Below are 21,307 nucleotides of genomic sequence, written 5' to 3'. Positions count from 1 at the left end.
ACACCACCTCAAGTTCCCCGAGTTGTCTGTTCCTTGTCCTTGGAAAGGATGCTGGGGAATAACGGGAGGTTGACCTTGAAAATCAACCCCTCTCACATTAAACCAAATATGAAATACGTGAAAGGTATTAACTTGACTGGATTTCTGATCAATGCTAATTTCTAAATCAACTATACAAGAGATATTTGCCAATCACATCAGAGAGAGCACAAGCGGTATAATAACCTTCCTCAGGAAGCTGACACTCTGGCAGGTGGGAAGAGGAATCCTCCCATAAAGGACAGAATAGGATGCTATTCTCATATGACATCCTCAGAGAGATAACAGTTTCTTAGAAGTCATCCACAGCTCAGAATAAAAAAAAGAAATATATGTCAGCTGGAATGAGCAAGAGAGATTTTGTAGTGGATACTAGGCCCTGAGAGAAGTATTGTGTTTGGGAGGAAGTAGGACTTTCACCTCCTAGAGTTAATAGGAAGATAAGCTTAGGGATTAATATAAACCATTTAGCACATTGCTTACCATGTTGAAAACATTCAATGAATATATTTAATTAATGATCCATACAAAGGTAGAGTTGGAAGAATACTTAAGAGAGAATCGAAAATTCGCAGTTCTCAACCCAGTAGCTAATGGAGTAAAATGGAAAAATCATTTAATATTATAGTACCTATTTTCTCATTGATGATATGAGAGGTTTAACCTAGAATGATCACTAGAACCCACTTTCACTCATAAATTCTTGATCCTGGGACATTAACTGATGCTTTATTCATCAGTGTTTGCCCACAATAAGCATCTTATCTCAGCTAGAGAGAATTTTCTCTGAATTCTGGACTGAGGGCTAGTTAAGTCTATGACTTCTGTAACATCTGAGCTTCAAACATTTACATTCCAACATCAGAACACTCTTTGCTGACATCACCAACTGCCTTTCTAATTACCATTAGCTTTTTTTTTTTATTCATCAGACAAGGGCCATTAATTTGCATTTCATATAAAGCTGAACAACCTAAATTGCCTAAGAATATAAATGTCTCTGTTCTGTTTCTTGGTGGAAAAGTTAATTTACAGTCCCAGAGAGAAAGAACTAAGAAGGAGAGTTAAAAATTCCATTTAGTGTGTAAGATTTTTTTAAAGATTAGCATCATGCATATTGTGAAAATTAAATATCTTAATGTGTGAGGTTCATCTTTGCTATATAAGGTATTAAACTGTCAAGCTATTTTTTTTCTTTTTTTCTACTGAGTAACTATCTTTATGCTTTCCTTGTACCTCATACTGTGAATTGGAAGATTAGTGTTCCATGTCAGTGCATTAATGAAGATTATTATTTACAACAATGGCCAGAAAGTGATTGGAGGATTAACTCCAGTAACTCAAGCAATTAAAACTCTCGTAGGTTCCTTTGAGGTTTAAAAAAATTACAGGCTGTTAAGAGAAGTTTATCTTTTCAAGATATATAGCTATTGCCAGTGTACCTTCTTCAGGGACCCCAAACTCTCTCTCATCAAAAGCTGCTTTTGGAAAAGACCATCTCTCTCTCTCTCTTTCATCCACTTCTCCTTGTAAGAGTATTTTAATTTATTTGGCTAATTGACCTTTCATCTTTTAATGCATTCCTTTTGGGGATACCAATTTGTCACTAGCTTCCTGATCCTAAAGTTTGGGCAAAAGACTATCACATGACCTAAACATGAGTGATCATACTTGTTTTCCTTGAAAGGTAGATATCGAGCAAAGTGACACAGAATTTTAAAAAATGAGTGGAAAGTTATTTTGAGATTTGAGATTTCCCCGACTTTCTGCAACTAAGACCTTAATTCTGACCTCCAGAACTTCTTTGTTTATTATCCTTCCTGTCACTTCATTTGCTTACTTTTCACTTATTTTTTTCCTATGAGTCCAGATGTCTCCACTGGTGAATTCATCAGCTACTTACAGAAGACATAATACCAGTTGTAACCTTATTCAGACACTAGAGTAAAAGTAAAACTCTTCCACTCATTTGAAAGGGTATTATACCTAATAATAAAGGATTAAAGGAAATGTGTATATAAAATAATCTATTTATATTTACTATATAATTAATATAATAATATATAGATAATATCTAACATTTATAAATATATATGCAAGTATTTTGCTTACTATAATAACATATATAGACGCTAAAATAAATATCCAACCCAACTCATGAACATAGACACAAAAATATTTTAAAATATAGACATACCAAGTCTCGTGATACATACATTGGATAATACATATAGCTGAGGATTGCAGAATTGAATTAGTATTAAAAAGTCAGTCAATGGAAATCATCCCATTAACAGGGTAAAGGAGAAAAGATTCTCATTACAATGGATGCAGAAAAGCAACTGAAGAAATTCAATACCTCCTCACACTAAATAAAAATACTCAGCAAACAAAAAACAGAACATCTTTAGGATGTAGTGCATCTGCAAATGGACTTCCCCAGTTGTGCTCATGTTAAAGAACCCGCCTGCCAATCCAGGAGACATAAGAGATGCAGGTTCGATCCCTGCATCGGGAAGATCCCTTGGAGGAGGGGATGACAACCCATTCCAGTATGCTTGCCTGTCCATTCCTGTCATGGGCAGAGGAGCCTGGCAGGCTACAGTCCACAGGGTCTCAAAGAGTCTGGAGTGACTTAGCATACACACATCTGCAAATATTCTAAATCTAACATCATAGACAATTTTAAAACCAAATTTTTTTTCTTAAGAAGATCAGGAATCAAATAAATAAATACATAAGTTTTCCCAGAAACATCTATTCTACACCATGCTGGAGGTCTTGGTTAATATAACAAAGAGGAAAAAGAAATAAAAACTATAAATAACGGAAATAAGATAACATGATTGTGTACATTTAAAAATCCAAAGGAATTTAGAAAGAAACTAACTGAACTAGTTAGCAATTTTGGCATGGGCACAGAATACAAAGTCAATAAAATACACACACACACACACACACACAGAGTCAACAAACAATCAGAAAATAAAATTTCCAAAATACTATTTACTTATAAGAGCATCAGAAAAGAAACAAAAATACTGGGACTAAATATAATGAAACATGTAAGAAGGCAAGTATACAGAAAATATTATAGGAAAATATATAAGATATTATTGATAGACAAACAAAACAAATACAGATTTTAGGGGACATGAGTTTGAAGATTCAATATTAAGATACTGATTCTCCTCAAGCTGATTTATAATATCAAGATAGCCCAATAAAAATTCCAGAAGGCTTTAGACATGAATGAGCTTATAATAACATTTACATGAAAATTCAAAGCTAGAATGTAGAGGCAATCTTGAAAAAAGATTACAAGCTTATGTTATAAGCTTGAAGGACTTATTATAGCTGATTTCATTATTCACTTTGAATCTACAATAATTAGAGTGTGTGGTGTTCATATAAGGATAAACAAAAAATCAAGGATACATAATTCAGAGTACTGAAGTAAACACACATAAAATGGCAAATTGATAGTAATATGTTACTGAAATTCTACAGATTAATAAATATTTTTTTCAGCAGTTGATGCCAAAGATGAATCTTACTTTACACCACGCAGGAAAAATAATTTTAGATCTATCATGAACCTAAATATAAAAGCTAAATCTCTAAATCTTCTATAGGAAAATATAGAATATCTTTATAATTGCGATATAGGCAAAGATTATTTAGAGAATTATTTAAACTATAATAATGAAAAAGAGTTGATAAATCAGACTTTTTCCAAATAAAAATCTTTGCTCATGTTTCAGATAACAAAACAAATGAGCAAACCCTGAACTGTGAAAAATGTTTATAATAGTTATCTGGCAAAGGACTATTATCCAAGATACAGACCAAACATAATAAGAAAATAATCCAGTTTAAAAAGTGGTAAAACCACTTGTGAGTAAATATTTTATAGAAGATTATGAGCTGTCAATGAACACTTCATATGATGCCTGGCAATACTAGCTATAATAGATAAACAAATTAAAACTAAAAGGAGGTGCTGCTTCACATCCACTACAATGGTTAACAGTAAAAAGTTTGACATACAAGAACTGACAAGGATGTGGAGAACTGATCCTCTTAGGTAAGGAACGAAGGTGGAATGTAAAATGATACAACCAAATTAGAAAACCATTTGGCAGTCTCTAAAATAGTTAAAAACAAAACTTCTTATGAACCAATAATACCTAAGAAAATTGAAAGCATATGTACAAGAATGTTGATGAAGATTATTTATAATAGCCCCTGTTTGAAACATCCCTAATTTCCATGAATGCAATAGATTAATATTGCTCTGTATTCATAAAATGGGATGCCACCCAAGAATAAAAGGAACGAATTCCTCAGCCACAGTCATGAAATATAGATTGATTTTTTAAACACTATACTGAGAAAAAGTACCCAGACACGAATGAGTATATACACTATGATTCCACATATAAACATTTAGAGAATAAGCTAAATCAATCTACAGTAATAGAAACAAGGTTATAGGTTAACTCAGCAGGTGGCAGGACTGACCAATAAGGATCATCAAAAAACTTGTGGAATAATGAAAATGCTCTATATCTTGATTTCAGTGACGGTAAAGCCACATGTATCTACTTATCAAAACTCAATGAAATAAACTATTAACATCTGCATGTCTTTCTGTCTGACAAATGGCCACACTAGACAAAAAAAAAAAAAAGCAGATACTACGGTATAGCACAGGGAACTCTGTTCACTATTATACGGCAGACTGGATGGGAGGGGAGTTTGGGAGAGAATGGATACATGCATATGTCCGGCTTAGTCCCTTTGCTGTCTACTTGAAACTAGCACAACATTGTTAATTGGCTATGCTCCAATACAAAATTAAAAGTGTAAGAATAAAAAGCTGATATAAAAAGAGACATAAAATAATTTATATTTGTAGGTTATTAAATCATTTTGTTAAAGCCATAAACAATATGAAAACACTCTTTTAATAAATGTCTTTATTAAAGAGACATAAAACAAAGGATAGAACGTTTTAGTGAGAAGAATCTAACTTATAATAATAAACAGCTGGTATTTTTATATATGGCTTTTGAAGAATTGACTTCTCTGGACTATGACATGTATACAAATGTTCTCAGAGTAGATTTTTAAAAAATCCTAGTTTACAGAAACTAAGATTCAATACTTCGTGTGACTGAGATGATACATTAGAATTAAAATGATTACTTTATAGAAGTCAATATCAATTATTATTAATATCATTGTGTTATTTATTATTAAAAGAATCATTCCTTGAAATAATGATGTGTCTGCCGTATAGGAAAAATGCAGCTCAATAAATGGAAAACTTAAGACCTTTATCAATGAAACATTAAGTTCCCTCTCTAGAAAATCAAGATAGAGCAGTAAGGTTCGAATGAAAATATGCTTCCCTCAATATCTGGAGTGTTAATAAATGGCAGTAAGATCCAATTTAATTTTTTCCCCTGTCACAATATCCTAGTAACTCAAGCAGAGAAAATTGTGGATAATTTGTTTTTGAAATCCAAGTTTATATACTCTGTGTAAAAAGATAGTAATCTCTCTTTTTTTTAGAAGAAATCAATTTCTCCTTCAGTTTGTCAGACAATTTCCCCCACTGTCCCCACTGCTTAGAATGAAAAGGCTGAGTACTGTGGAATTTGAAAAACAGTCGTACTCAGAACACACACACTCTCACACACACAAATGCAGGTGCTTAGACACATATCCAGACTGCTCTGGGGGAATCACCAAAAGCATAATAAAAATAGCATTTGAAACTCAGAATCTTGAAACTCTTTTGTATTTATGATTCAATTACTACCTATTTACATATTCATGTAATGATTTTTCTCTCTTTTAAAAGTCTACCATGGTGGATTCACGTCAATGTATGGCAAAACAAATAAAACAAACAAACAAACAAAAAGTCTGAAAAGGTTTCTTTGAATCCAGGGCTCTGATATTATATCATGTATCATTATACTGTATATGCCTAGAATTATTTTCTCAATATTAGATAAGTAGAGATCTCTTAAAGTTCGTGTATTTCTATGAATATTACAACAAAAGTGGAAATCCATACAAGTGTAGAACTGTTGGTTTGCAGTATGTCTGTTGGGTCTGTTTTTCTTGTAACCCCAGAACTATCTTCTGAGAAAACTCAGAAAGTAGCATGGATCTTGCACTGAAGTTGAGTTCCAAAGTCAAATCAAAGGAAATAAGAGACAGAATACTTCAGGGAATAGATAAGACCTCCTATTGGGTGAAATGTAAAGATTTCAGTTAGGGCTGAAAATGTAGTATGTCATCTGCACCCATTGCGAATGTTTTGTTAATTCACTGGTGAGCCTACCTGTTTCTCTGTGACTTGATTTCACAGCTTCGGTTACTGCTGTCCACAATCAGACAAACACAAAAGGAAGCATTTAGCTGTTCTTCAGCACTGGAAAATTTTTCTCCAGAATGAAAAAGGCAGCAGGGAATGTCATTTGTCCTTCGCTTTATTCTGAGCTATGGTAACTAAGGCACAGGGGCCCCTGGTTCCCATTGATCTGTGCAATACAGAATAGCTAAATTGGCTACTGACAGCCAGCTAGGGCAATGAGCACCAAGACATTGAGAGGGTTTCACTTTTCTTCCATTTCTGCTAGGTCCAGAAGCCACCTGCATTGCGACAACGCAAGGACAGGAGACGGAACTGTTGTTCACTGTTGTAATCCCCAACGTTTAGCATTGCCCCTGTCCCAGAGCAGGCATGTGGTACAACTTTGAAAATTATTGAGTAAAATAGTCCACTGTATTATTTTAGAGTTGATCATGTTTACAATTATAACCTTGAGTTCAGAGTTGGTCCCTTAAGAGTCGAGAATATTTTCTATCCCAGGTTTAAAATGCAGTGTGCTTGGTATTCTTCCCATTGCCCTTACATAAAGCTATACCTCCTTAGACTGACATAAAAGACCCCATGTCAATCTTTTTTTCTAACCTACCAGCCAATATCCAAGGTCCAGACATAACAAATAATGTGTTTCATGAAGGTGCTATGTTCTTTCTGGAGTCTGAATCTTCTGCTGCCTTTCCCCTCTCCTGTAACAATCCCACTCAGTTCCATGGGAGACTTCCTTCCAAGGCTTCGAACCTCAGAGTCAGCATCTCTTCTCTAATGAGACAAATGCCCCCAATTTGGGTTGACTTTCCCTTCTAAATGTTCTCACTGAACTATGTGGCCCCTTTTCAGTGAAAGATAACGCAGTGCACTGTTACTGTATATCTCAACCACCAGGCCATCCACGTGACAGTGCCGGCACCCTTGCTAGTCCTTGTTACTGCTGCTAACTCTGTGCTCTAGGAACATCTCTGTTGAAAGGAATATGAACAAGTGAGTAGATCTATAGAAACTAGCCCTTTTGAGGGTGAATTGGAGGTAATCAAGCCCTGGAATTTGCTGGTGGCATCACCCAGAGGTGAAGAAGGGCCCCAAAATTCTGTGCTTTGAGATTCTAAGTAGATGTTTATGAATGAAGAAATGACAAAATTGAGTCAAAAAGATAAACTGCCTTTTAAATGTTTACTTTTGACATATTAACATACCCCTAATTGACAAAATGTTGGGAAGAAATCTCAAAAATCTAAAAATATTTTCTGACCAAAGTCCCTTCTGGCTCCACCTCCTTGATGGAAATGAATTTTTCAGAGATTCAGAAAAAACACACACCCCAACACTGAGCCCACAGAGCCTCTGAGAACACACAAGTACTCAGCAGCTGCTTAACCTTTTCCTTTCTACAGCCCAGGACCAAAGAGGCATTAAGGAATAGTGACCATTTCTCCCTCAGCATTTTCTGGAGGCAGCAGGAGGCCTCCAGCAGTAATTCCCTTTGGTAACAAGCTAGAGGATTTTGTTGCCTACCTAGGGCTCCTCACCTGGGGTGAATCTTCCCAGGGCTTGTCCAGGAAGCAAATGCCTTGGGGCAGGAGATGCTGAGGGACTAGAGGAGCCTAGAAGTCCAGAGAAGACTGAGGGAATTTTTCAGATCTTTAGGAATCTTAGCATAACCTGTGGGAAGCTGAGGTCCTCTGAGGAAGGACTAAAGGGGACTGAGGGGTTTTGAATGTGTCTTTGGGAACCTGAGGGAATTTGTGAGGAAGAAAATGGGATCTGGAAGTTCTGAAATTACTGCAGGAGCATTGGGTCACTGGAAAGAGGGTTCTGGGAGAGTCTCAGAGAACCTGATGGGGTTTGGGCATATTTTAAAAATTAGGAGAGCATGGCAGGGCATGACTCCTCTCAGCAGACAGTATACTGTTCAACATTATTCAGTTTCTAAATCTCTACTGATATAACTTCAAGGTTGACGCATTTGTGGTGTTGCGTTATATAATATCACCATTCAACTCACAGAAGTCCAATGTAAGCATAAAATTCCATAGGTCAGTGCTAGCAAGGAAGTATTTGTTTCTGTTTTTATTGTCTTTTCACCTCCAGGGGCCATCTGTTCCCTCCACTACATAAGGTCTAACAGTGTGGAAACTTGAGGGAACTATCACTGATTTTTTAAATCATTCTGGAGATATTTTAGCATGCTTTGTATTTAGCTATATAATTTGTGGAGCCAAGTGCTAATCGAAAAAGCAAAACTGTTTGTTCAAAAATAATAGATAGCTAGTGAGAAGCTGCTGCATAGCACAAGGAGCTCAGCTTAGTACTTTGTGATGACTGAGAGGGCTGGGTGAAGGGAGTGGGTGGGAGGGAGGCTCCAGAGGGAGCGGATACACGTACATTTATAGCTGATTCATTTTGTTGTATAAAAAAAAACTAACACAACATTGTAAAGCAACTATACCCCAATAGTAAAATTTTAAAAATTGGTAAGAATTTTAAGGTGAATCCAGCAGGGCATTAAACCAAGTGCAGGACCTTTCTGAGTGCGGGTCCTGTACAACTGAACGTATCGTGCATGTTTATCGTGGGTCTCTAGCTAACCTGTGTTCTGAGATTGTGGGAAATGTAGACTAGGTGGACCTGTGTGTTCACTTTCACACTCCCAGAAACCTCATTTCTCTTTTATCCTTAGGAAATTAGCCAGGGTTTCAGTTATTCATCTGTCTCTTGATTGTGGGATTAATGCATTGCCTTTCTCGCCCCTCAGCAGCCTCAGTCCCAGAAAAAAGTCTGGGACACTTAGCAGAACCCTGTGGCCCAAGGTGTATAATGTAGTGGTCAGTCAGTTCAGTCGCTCAGTTGTGTCCAACTCTTTGTGACCCCATGGACTGCAGCACACCAGGCCTCCCTGTGTATCACCAACTCCTGGAGTTCACCCAAACTCATGTCCATTGAGTCGGTGATGTCATCCAACCACTTCATCCTCTGTCATCTCCTTCTCCTCCTGCCTTCAATCCTTCCCAGCATCAGGGTCTTCTCAAATGAGTCAGCTCTTCGCATCAGGTGGCCAAAGTATTGGAGTTTCACTTTCAACATCAGTCCTTCCAATGGACATCCAGGACTGATCTCCTTTAGGATGGACTGGTTGGATCTCCTTGCATTCCAAGGGACTCTCAAGAGTCTTCTCCAACACCACAGTTCAAAAGCATCAATTCTTTGGTGCTCAGCTTTCTTTATAGTCCAACTCTCACATCCATATATGACTATTGGAAAGACCATAGCCTTGACTGCTGCTAAGTCGCCTCAGTTGTGTCCGACTCTGTGTGACCCCACAGATGGCAGCCCACCAGGCTCCGCCGTCCCTGGGATTCTCCAGGCAAGAACACTGGAGTGGGTTGCCATTTCCATCTCCAATGCATGAAAGTGAAAAGTGAAAGTGAAGTCGCTTAGTGTGTTCAACTCTTAGAGACTCCATGGACTGCAGCCTACGAGGCTCTTCCATCCATGGGATCTTCCAGGCAAGAGTACTGGAGTGGGGTGCCATTGCCTTCTCCAGCCTTGACTAGATGGACCTTTGTCGGCAAAGTAATGTCTCTGCTTTTTAATATGCTGTCCGTGTAGTGGTGGAGAATCCCTATTTTCAAGGTCAGAAAATTTCAACAGGTAGCATGATTGAGGTTTTTGTTTTAAGTAGCTGAAAATCAACTTTGATTCATGTCTTGGCCATAATTTCCCACAATTGAGCCCACCCAGCCAATCCTGAATCAAGCAAAGGGCCAAATGTTAAGTGAATGCCTGCTAAGTGAGACGGCCTGAGATCCAGGTTGACAATGAAAGTAGCTAACAGCAGGAAAGAAAAGCAGGAGAGTAAGCCAAAGGGGAAAATGTACTGCTGGCACGTTTCTAGTCATCATACTTGTCTTCCCCTCTGCATCACCATGGAGTGGGTGAATAAACAGGTGCGTAAATTAAAATTAGGCAATTAGCTGCCATGTGGCCCTGGAGCTGAGGTAATGTTAACAGTAGTTAAACAGCAGGAGAAACTATCACTGGCTAAATGTGTTCACTTCTGGAATCTCTCTCTGTTTTTAAGTCTTTTAATAGACGGATGGCAGAGATTTGCTGTAGTTTTTATAATAAAAGTCAGTTAATCACACTGAAGACCAAATTGACTGGAAAAAGTATACTCTAAAATGTACACAGGACACTGGAGAACACTAGGGTGGACAGCCAAAAGCTAAAAGTGCTCAGAGTTTTAAAAGAGGCCATTTACATCGTTAACATTTTCACAAAATAGTATGATTTTTTAATCACAGAAATTTCACAAAACTGAAATTTTCAAGGTATTTCAAAATCGCTAACATTTCAAGATTAATAACAAGATTCTTTTTTAGTCCTGTTTCAGGGTGAACAATTAGCATTGTAGATGCACTTTTATTGGTTCACATTGATCTTCTAGAATTCCTTTCAAACTGACATTACCATAAAGAAGTTGCTTTGAGATGAAAACTCTAATTCTAAAAGATGTATGCACCCCAATGTTTATAGCAGCACTATTTACAATAGCCAAGACATGGACACAACCCAAGTGCTCATCAACAGATGATCAGTTTAGGGAAATGTCACACACACACACACACACACACAAACTGTAATATTACTCAGCCATAAAAAGTGTGATATATTGCCATTTGCAGCAATATGGATGGACCTAGAGAATATCATACTAAGTGAAATTAAGTCAGAGAGAGAATGGCAAATATTATGATATCACTTATATGTGGAATCTAAAAACTAATACAAACGAATCTATATACAAAACAGAAACAAACTTATAGGCATGAAAAAACAAACATATGGTTACCAAAAGGCAAAAGCAAGGGGTAGGGATAAATTAGGAGAATAGAATTAACAGATACCAACTACTACACAAAAAAATAGATAAGCAACAAGGATTTACTGTATAGCGCAGGAAAATACATTCAATATCTTGTAATAAGCTAAATAAGCAGTAAAGGAAAATAATCTGAAAAATATACATATGTGTAACTGAACTACTTTGCTCTACTTCTGAAATTAACACAGTAATGTAAATCCACTATACTTCAATAAAAACTCCTTTGACATTGTGCAATGCTTATATTTTAAACTCTATTTTTCAGCAAGGTCTAAAGAAAGAATTTAATGTATAGGGTTGGGGAGAAGGAAGACAATAAAATCATCAGTGGTGTAAACTGAGATCATGTAAACTGAATTGATGTTCAGTCACTCAGTTGTGTCCGACTCTTGGCAATCCTATGGACTGCAGCACACCAGGCTTCCCTGTCCTTCACCATCTCCCAGAGCTTGCTCAAACTCATGTGCATCGAGTCAGTGATACCATCCAACCACCTTGTCCTCTGTGGTCCCTTCTCCTCCTGCCTTCAATCTTGCCCAGAATCAGGGTCTTTTCCAATGAGTCAGCTCTCGCATCAGGTGGCCAAAATATTGGAGTTTCAGCATCAGTCCTTCCAATGAATATTCAGGATTGATTTCCTTTAGGATTGACTGGTTTGATCTCCTTGCAGTCCAAGGGACTCTCAAGAGTCTTCTCCAACACCACAGTTCAAAAGCATCAATTCTTTGACATTCAGCCTTCTATATCATCCAACTCTCACATCCATACATGACTATAGGAAAACCCATAGCTTTATCAGCAAAGTGATATCTCTGCTTTTTAATATGCTGTCTAGGTTTGTCATAGCTTTTCTTCCAAGGAGAAAGCATCTTTTAATTTTGTGGCTGCAGTCACCATCTGCAGTGATTTTGGAGCTCAAGAAAAAAAAAACTCAGTAATCTTACTTTTAAAAGATTTTATTGGGATATAGCAATACTTTGGCAACCGGATGCGAAGAACTGACTCCTTTCAAAAGACCCTGATGCTGGGAAAGATTGAAGGTGGGAGAAGAAGGGGACGACAGAGGATGAGATGGTTGGATGGCATCATTGACTCAATGGACATGAGTTTGGGTAAACTCCAGGAGTTGGTGATGGACAGGGAGGCCTGGCATGCTGCAGTCCATGGGGTCGCAAAGAGTTGGACACAACTGAGCTACTGAAAGAATGCTCAAATTACCGCACAATTACACTCATCTCACATGCTAGTAAAGTAATGCTCAAAATTCTCCAAGCCAGGCTTCAGCAATACGTGAACCGTAAAAAAAATAAAAATTAAAAAAAAAAAAAATACGTGAACCGTGAACTTCCAGATGTTCAAGCTGGTTTTAGAAAAGGCAGAGGAACCAAAGATCAAATTGCCAATATCCGCTGGATCATCGAAAAAGCAAGAGAGTTCCAGAAAAACATCTATTTCTGCTTTATTGACTATGCCAAAGCCTCTGACTGTGTGGATCACAATAAACTGTGGAAAATTCTGAATGAGATGGGAATACCAGATCATCTGACCTGTCTCTTGAGAAACCTGTATGCAGGTCAGGAAGCAACAGTTAGAACTGGACATGGAACAATAGACTGGTTCCAAATAGGAAAAGGAGTACGTCAAGGCTGTATATTGTCACCCTGCTTATTTAACTTATATGCAGAGTACATCATGAGAAATGCTGGGCTGGAAGAAACACAAGCTGGAATCAAGATTGCCGGGAGAAATATCAATACCCTCAGATATGCGCATGACACCACCCTTATGGCAGAAAGTGAAGAAGAACTAAAGAGCCTCTTGATGAAGGTGAAAGAGGAGAGTGAAAAAGTTGGCTTAAGGCTCAATGTTCAGAAAACTAAGATCATGGCATCTGGTCCCATCACTCCATGGGAAATAGATGGGGAAACAGTGGAAACAGTGTCAGACTTTATTTTTTGGGCTCCAGAATCACTGCTGATGGTGACTGCAGCCATGAAATTAAAAGACGCTTACTCCTTGGAAGGAAGGTCATGGCCAACCTAGATAGCATATTTAAAAGCAGAGACATTACTTTGCCAACAAAAGTCTGTCTAGTCAAGGCTATGGTTTTTCCAGTGGTCATGTATGGATGTGAGAGTTGGACAGTGAAGAAAGCTGAGCGCAGAAGAATTGATGCTTTTGAACTGTGGTGTTGGAGAAGACTCTTGAGAGTCCCTTGGACTGCAAGGAGATCCAATCAATCCATCCTAAAGGAGATCAATCCTGGGTGTTCATTGGAAGGTCTGATGTTGAAGTTGAAACTCCAATACTTTGGCCACCTCATGCGAAGGGTTGACTCATTGGAAAAGACCCTAATGCTGGGTAGGATTGGGGGCGGGAGAAGGGGACAACAGAGGATGAGAAGGTTGGATGACATCACCGACTCGATGGACATGGGTTTGGGTAGACTCTGGGAGTTGGTGATGGACAGAGAGGCCTGGTGTGCTGCAATTCATGGGGTCGCAAAGAGTTAGACACGACTGAGCGACTGAACTGAACTGAGCTACTGAACTGAACTGAACTTTGCAATGTTGTATTAGTTTCTGCTGTACAGCAAAGTGAGTCAGCTACATGTACACATATATGCTCTCTTTTTTTGGATTTCCTTCCCATGTAGGTCACCACAGAACACTGAGTAGAGGTCCCTGTACTAAACAGTAAGTTCTCTTTGGTTATCTATTTTATACATAGTGGTGTGTATATGTCAATCCCAACCTCCCAATTCATCCCACCTCCCCTTCTACCATACGTTTGTTCTCTATATCTGTGTCTCTATTTCTACTTTGCAAACAGGTTCATCTGTACAATTTTTCTAGATTTCTTTCACATTGTACCACTTGCAGAGACATGGATGGACCTAGAGACTATCATACAGCATGAATAAATCAGAAAGTGAAAAACAAATATTATTTATTAATGCATATATGTGGAACCATTACATTATTAAAATGGTACTTGAGCAGACAATATTTCATCTGGAATCTCTGAGTATTGACAAATTTTATAATCATATTCCAAGGCTTTCATAAGATACCGAATTTCAGGAAAAATTGAGATTTCAGTAGTATTCATGATCTACATGCATGGCTGTAATAGCTGCAATGTGAAGACAGAAGTATTCTACTTAATTAGAGAAGCACCAAGGGAGATAAGAGGCAGAGATGAGGTGGCAGAGTGGTAAGGAATCCACTTGCCAATCCAAGAGACACAGGAGACTCAGGTTCAATTCCTCGGTAGACAAGATTCCCTGGAGGAGGAAACGGCAACCCATTCCAGTATTCTTGCCTGAAAAATTTCATGGATAAAGGAGCCTTGGGGGCTACAGCCCATGAGGTCTCAAAGAGTCAGACACAACTGAGCAACTGAGCACACACACACATCCAGGGAGATTAAGATGATTATCATTTGTGATGCTCTAGATTGTTGTTTGAAATTAATGGCCCTCATGAACTACAGAAGGATGGTATGCAAGACTGAGAGACAAGACCAGGGTTCTTACCCCAGGTCACACTAATATGTAGACTTAGATGGATTCTTTAATTTTTTTCCAGCCTCTGTTTGTAATCTCTAAAATGAAGATAATCATAAATATTTATCTTATAGGCTTCTTTTGAAGAATTAAACAATTCATGTAAAGTGCTTAGTTAGCCGAGTGTCTAACACCGTCATTTTTTTAAGATTCTTTTTTTATGTGGACCATTTTTTTTAAGTCTTTACTGAATTTGTTACAATATTGCTTCTATTTTATGTTTTTTGGCCATGAGGCATATGGAATCTTAGCTCACCAACAGGAGCAAGGATCAAACCCATATGCCCCGCATTGGAAGGTAAAGTCTTAGACACTGGACTGTCAGGGAAACCCCAACACTGTCAGTATGTATGAGACTTAAAAGTTGATGCTACGTCATCTTCTTTCAACAATATGTCCCTCATCACCTTGACTACATGTTGAAATCTTTCAGAGGAGTTTTAAAAGCAATGACGCCTGGGGTCCACATTCAGAGAGTCTGATTTTGTAAGTCGTGAGTGTGGCCTGAGCATCATGCACTTGAAAAATCTCCCCATGTGATTCAACTCTTCAGGCAATTGAGAACGAGTACTTCAGGCAATAAATTGTTCCTAAATAATCATGAATCATAAATAATACCAATCATAAATTCATATTATGCAAGAAATTGAGCAGCTTGACATATTCTAAGGATAGTGATTTGTTCATTTCTTGTGCTCATTTTTCTCTTTTTTTGCTCTTTTGGAGTTACAAGAACAAATGAAAAGTCAATGAGACCTAGTGATTTCAGCTTAGAACTTTAGGCTCCTTGCAGAGTTCTACTTATCAGTAAGTAGAAGAGGAATTCTTTGAAAACTATCTTTAGTGTAGATGCTAAAAACCATAAAATGCAAAAAGAGTACCCATCCTTTAAAGAGATCAATGATATAAAATTCTCCACCATCTCACTTCCATTTTAAAATCACATCTGAGTCTTTCTGAAAGAGTTTGGGCTAATCCTCAGATCTTTCTGTAATCCTGGAGAATCAGGAAGCAATACACATTCCCCAAGGAAAAGGACAATCATATTTCGTCTTTCTCATTCTCTCTTCTCTCCTCTTTTTCTCTCTTCACTTAAAAGGAAAAAATCCCTTTATTTTTCTCTCTCTCTTTTTTTTTTTTTTTAATAAGATCTGACTTCCCTTACAGGTGAGGAGAAAAGGATTTCCAAGTGAGGCCAATTAAAATTGCCCAGATGAAGCAAAGTCCCCAGGGATAAATCAGAATGCCTACACAGATGAGGAAGTAGGAGCATGTCCTTTCTTTCTCCTTGTTAGAGTTTAGTTTCTGCCCTGAGGAATGCTAGTTATTTATTTTCCATCAGAGAAAAGAATAAGCCGTCCACAGAGCTTAACTCTTTCCTGGTTGGTAAGAAATAAAAACACTCATTTTAAAAACTAAAATATAAAATTCTCATTTTAACTTTGCACACTTTCTCACTGACCTGTCTTTACTTAGTTATACAGAATACCTCATTCATTCAGATTCTGCTAATTTGGAATTAAAATGCATTCACGATACTCTGCGACCACATGGACTGTAGCCCACGAGGCTCCTCTGTCCAAGAGGATTCTCCAGGCAAGAATACTGGAGTGAGTTGCCAAGCCCTCATCCAGGAGATTACCCCAGGAATTGAACCCAGATCTACCCACAATGCAGGTGAATTCTTCACCATCTGAGCCACCAAGGAAGCCCAAGAATACTGGAGTGGGTAGCCTATCCCTTCTCCAGGGGAACTTCCCAACCCAGGAATCAAACCAGGGTTTCCTGTATTGCAGGCGGATTCTCTACCAGCTGAACTCCAAGTTCAGTTCAGTTCAGTCGCTCAGTCGTGTCCGACTCTCTGCGACCCCATGAATTGCATCACGCCAGGCCTCTCTGTCCATCACCAACTCCCGGAGTCTACCCAAACCCATGTTCATCGAGTCGGTGATGCCATCCAACCATCTCATCCTCTGTCGTCCCCTTCTCCTGCCGCCCCCAATCCTACCCAGCATTAGGGTCTTTTCCAATGAGTCAACCCTTCGCATGAGGTGCCCAAAGTATTGGAGTTTCAGCTTCAACATCAGACCTTCCAATGAACACCCAGGATTGATCTCCTTTAGGATGGATTGATTGGATCTCCTTGCAGTCCAAGGGACTCTCAAGAGTCTTCTCCAACACCACAGTTCAAAAGCATCAATTCTTCTGCGCTCAGCTTTCTTCACCGTCCAACTCTCACATCCATACATGACCACTGGGAAAACCATAGCCTTGACTAGATGGACTTTTGTTGGCAAAGTAATGTCTCTGCTTTTAAACATGCTATCTAGGTTGGCCATAACCTTCCTTCCAAGGAGTAAGCGTCTTTTAATTTCATGGCTGCAGTCACCATCAGCAGTGATTCTGGAGCCCAAAAAAGTAAAGTCTGACACTGTTTCCACTGTTTCCCCATCTATTTCCCATGGAGTGATGGGACCAGATTCCATGATCTTAGTTTTCTGAACGTTGAGCCTTAAGCCAACTTTTTCACTCTCCTCCTTCACCTTCATCAAGAGGCTCTTTAGTTCTTCTTCACTTTCTGCCATAAGGGTGGTGTCATCCTCATATCTGAGGTTATTGATATTTCTCCTGGCAATCTTGATTCCAGCTTGTGTTTCTTCCAGCCCAGCGTTTCTCATGATGTACTCTGCATATAAGTTAAATAAGCAGGGTGACAATATACAGCCTTGACGTACTCCTTTTCCTATTTGGAACCAGTCTGTTGTTCCATGTCCAGTTCTAACTGTTGCTTCCTGACCTGCATACAGGTTTCTCAAGAGACAGGTCAGATGGTCTGGTATTCCCATCTCTTTCAGAATTTTCCACAGTTTATTGTGATCCACACAGTCAAAGGCTTTGGCATAGTCAATAAAGCAGAAATAGATGTCATATAATTAAACCAAAACTTAAAACTGCATGTAAATTGTATAAAAGAGATTTACTAGAGGCCTGTTTAAACCAGGAGAGTAGATTTATGGATATTTTCCAGATTGTGTACTAGGGAACATCAGTGTTCACCAAGATATTAATAAGTAGTTTTGTGGTCAAATTAATTTGGGAAATGACAATTAGTAGATAAGCATTTCCTTCATACCCCTCTGAACTTGGTGCTCAGAATATACCTCCCAGATATTGAATGGGCATAACCTAGTTACCTGTTAGAAAGGAAATGCAGAGATATCAGGCCCAACCCCATTCTATGGAATTAAAATGTTCTCTTTAACAAAATCCTGAAGTGATTCCTATGTATGTTACAGTTTCATAAATACTGCCTTGGAGGATCCCAAATCATATAGAATGTTAGAAAAAAAAAAAAAATAGCTGATTTTTAAAATCTCTTTTAACTGTCTTTATCTCATAGATTAATGAAATTATTTGACCACAGAGATATAGCTATTTTGTTTCTGGAACAGTTACTAGTATCTCATAACCCAAAACTTTTTTCTAAATATATATTCAGGAAAAAAACAAGTCAAATTGCTTCTAAAGTTATTTGTAATTCTCATATTTGTCTACCCTAAGAAGAGAGTAAAAGATATGCATAACTTCTTAGACTAGAAATATTGGGTTGACCAAAAATTTCATTTGTGTTTGCACATTACATGTTATGGGAAAAACTCAAATGAACTTTTTAGCCCACCCAATAGTATTTAAGAGCATTGAACATCCTTTGCTGAGGAATTACCAGTTAACATGGAAACTCAAACCACTGATAAGGAGTCTTTTTTCTATTTTGGTCTGCTTTCATCTAAAATTGTAGACTCTGAAGATATGGGCTATGTATATGTATATGTGGGGTGCATTGTGTGCACGAGTGTGTGTGTGTGTGTGTGTGTGTGTGTGTGTGTGTGTGTTTGAAGGCAGTGTTCAGCTTCTCCTGGCTGTGTGTGTGTGTGTGTGTGTGTGTGTGTGTGTGTGTGTGTGTGTGTGTGTGTGTGTGTGTGTGTGTGTGTGTGTGAATTCTCCTGGCTCCATTCACTACAGAGGATGTCCTGAAAAGAGTAACTATGTCTCCTTTTAGCATCAATGATAGCACTTTCTCCCTGCCCTTCTGAGTGCCGGTGGAACTTGGCTCAAATTACACCAGGGCTATACCTGGATGCTGCCCCTCATCTAACTTTGATGGAATCAGTGAAGCCAGAGATATTACTTCCATAACTTCTAGAGACCACCAAGATTTGGGATTTGGTGGGTCTTATTCCCTTCCCACTCTCAAGCACAGGAAGGCTTTCTATATTCTTCTGGCAAGAATTATTTCAGAATTCTTCTTACTTTCATGAATCCAATGACCAAGAGCAGACAGCAACCTCTGTTCTCAAGCACTGTCTCCTAAATTCAGCATTAGAAATAGCAGCACTAGAATTCTTTCTCATTTATTTTCTCCAGCAAATCAAAAGTGGACCTATGGGTTCTTGTCTAGTGGAGGCATAAGATTTCACTGTCCTTTCTTGAAAGCTAGGGAACACGATGTCCTTGATCTTTTTTTTTTTTAAAGAATGATTTCTTATGTGTATTTATTATCATATAAAACAAAAGCCAAGTGTGCTTTTCAACCAGCCATGATTTAGTTTAATAGGTCAACAAAAAAAAACTTTATATTTTGTATGATAAGCCCAACATATTTTGACTCCCCCTTCATTCTTTTGCCTTAAAAAGGAAAAAAAAAAGTATATTTTTCAGAAAGAAAAAGTAGATTTTAGATTTACTTTGAAGACAAGAGGACTTTTGGCATTTATAACTATGTATAATTTTAAAGTTATGTCTCTAGAAACAAAATGGAGTGCTATATTTCTGAAAAAATAAATGTATTCTCCCTTGAATTGAAATCACATACAAAGAATCTGGGATACCAAGGGAATATTTCATGCAAAGATAGGCACAATAAAGGACAGAAATGGTATGGACCTAACAGAAACAGAAAATATTAAGAAGAGGTGGCAAGAATACACAGAAGAACTATACAACAAAGATCTTCATGACCCAGATAACCACGATAGTATGAGCACTCATCTAGAGGCAGACATCCTGGAATGCAAAGTCAGGTGGACCTTGCGAAGCATCACTACGAAGTAAGCTAGTGGAGGTGATGAAATTCCAGTTGAACTATTTCAAATCCTAAAAGATGATGCTGTTCAAGTCCTGCACTCAATATGCCAGCAAATTTGGAAAACTCAGCAGTGGCCACAGGACTGGAAAAAGTCTGCTTTCATTACAATCCCAAAAAAGGCAATGCCAAAGAATGCTCAAACTACCGCACAATTGCACTCCTCTCACATGCTGGCAAAGTAATGCTCAAAACTCTTCAGGCCAGCCTTCAACAGTATGTGAACCATGAACTTCCAGATGTTCAAGCTGGTTTTAGAAAAGGCAGAGGAACCAGAGATCAAATTGCCAACATCCGTCGGATCATTGAAAAAGCAAGAGAGTTCCAGAAAAACATCTACTTCTGCTTTATTGACTATGCCAAAGACTTTGACTGTGTGGATCACCACAAACGGTGGGAAATTCTCCAAAAGATGGGAATACCAGACCACATGACCTGCCTCCTGAGAAATCTGTATGCAGGTTAAGAAGTAACAGTTAGAACTGGGCATGGAACAGCAGACCGGTCCCAAATTGGGAAAGGAGTACATCAAGGCTGTATATTGTCACCTTGCTTATTTAATTTATATGCAGAGTACATCATGAGAAATGCTGGGGTGGATGAAGCACAAGCTGGAGTCAAGATTCCCAGGAGAAATATCAATAAACTCAGATATGCTGATGACGCCACCCTTATGGCAGAAAGTGAAGAAGAACTAAAGAGCCTCTTGATGAAAGTGAAAGAGGAGAGTGAAAAAGTTGGCTTAAGGCTCAACGTTCAGAAAACTAAGATCATGGCATCTGGTCCCATTACTTCATGGCAAATAGATGGGGGAACAATGGAAACAGTAAGAGACTTTATTTTGGGGGGCTCCAAAATCACTGCAGATAGCCATGAAATTAAAAGATGCTTGCTCCTTGGAAGGAAAGCTATGATCAACCTAGACAGCATATTAAAAAGCAGAGACATTTCTTTGCCAACAAAGGTCCATGTAGTCACCGCTACAGCCATGAGTCACAGCCATGTATGGATGTGAGATTTTGACTATAAGAAAACTGAGTGCTGAAGAATTGATGCTTTTGAACTGCGGTGTTGGAGAAGACTCTTGAGAGTCCCTTTGACTGCAAGGAGATCCAACCAGTCCATCCTAAAGAAAATCAGTCCTTAATATTTATTAGAAGGGCTGATGCTGAAGCTGAAACTCCAATCTTTTGGCCACCTGATGCGAAGAACTCACTCATTGGAAAAGACCCTGATGCTGGGAAAGATTGAGGGCAGGAGGAGAAGGGG

At 38.3% G+C, this 21,307-nt stretch overlaps 1 protein-coding gene across 13 annotated transcripts in view; it reads right to left on the bottom strand.

The window, feature by feature from the left end:
- Window positions 1–21,307, bottom strand: part of LOC145520800 (uncharacterized) — a 319,869-nt gene that overhangs the window by 265,448 nt on the left and 33,114 nt on the right. The window lies entirely within an intron of this gene.

The sequence above is a fragment of the Giraffa tippelskirchi genome, chromosome 9 (assembly GCF_054371585.1).
Source record: "Giraffa tippelskirchi isolate mGirTip1 chromosome 9, T2T-mGirTip1v1.2.pri, whole genome shotgun sequence".
Taxonomy (NCBI): domain Eukaryota; kingdom Metazoa; phylum Chordata; class Mammalia; order Artiodactyla; family Giraffidae; genus Giraffa; species Giraffa tippelskirchi.
This window is presented reverse-complemented; position numbering and strand designations above follow the sequence as displayed.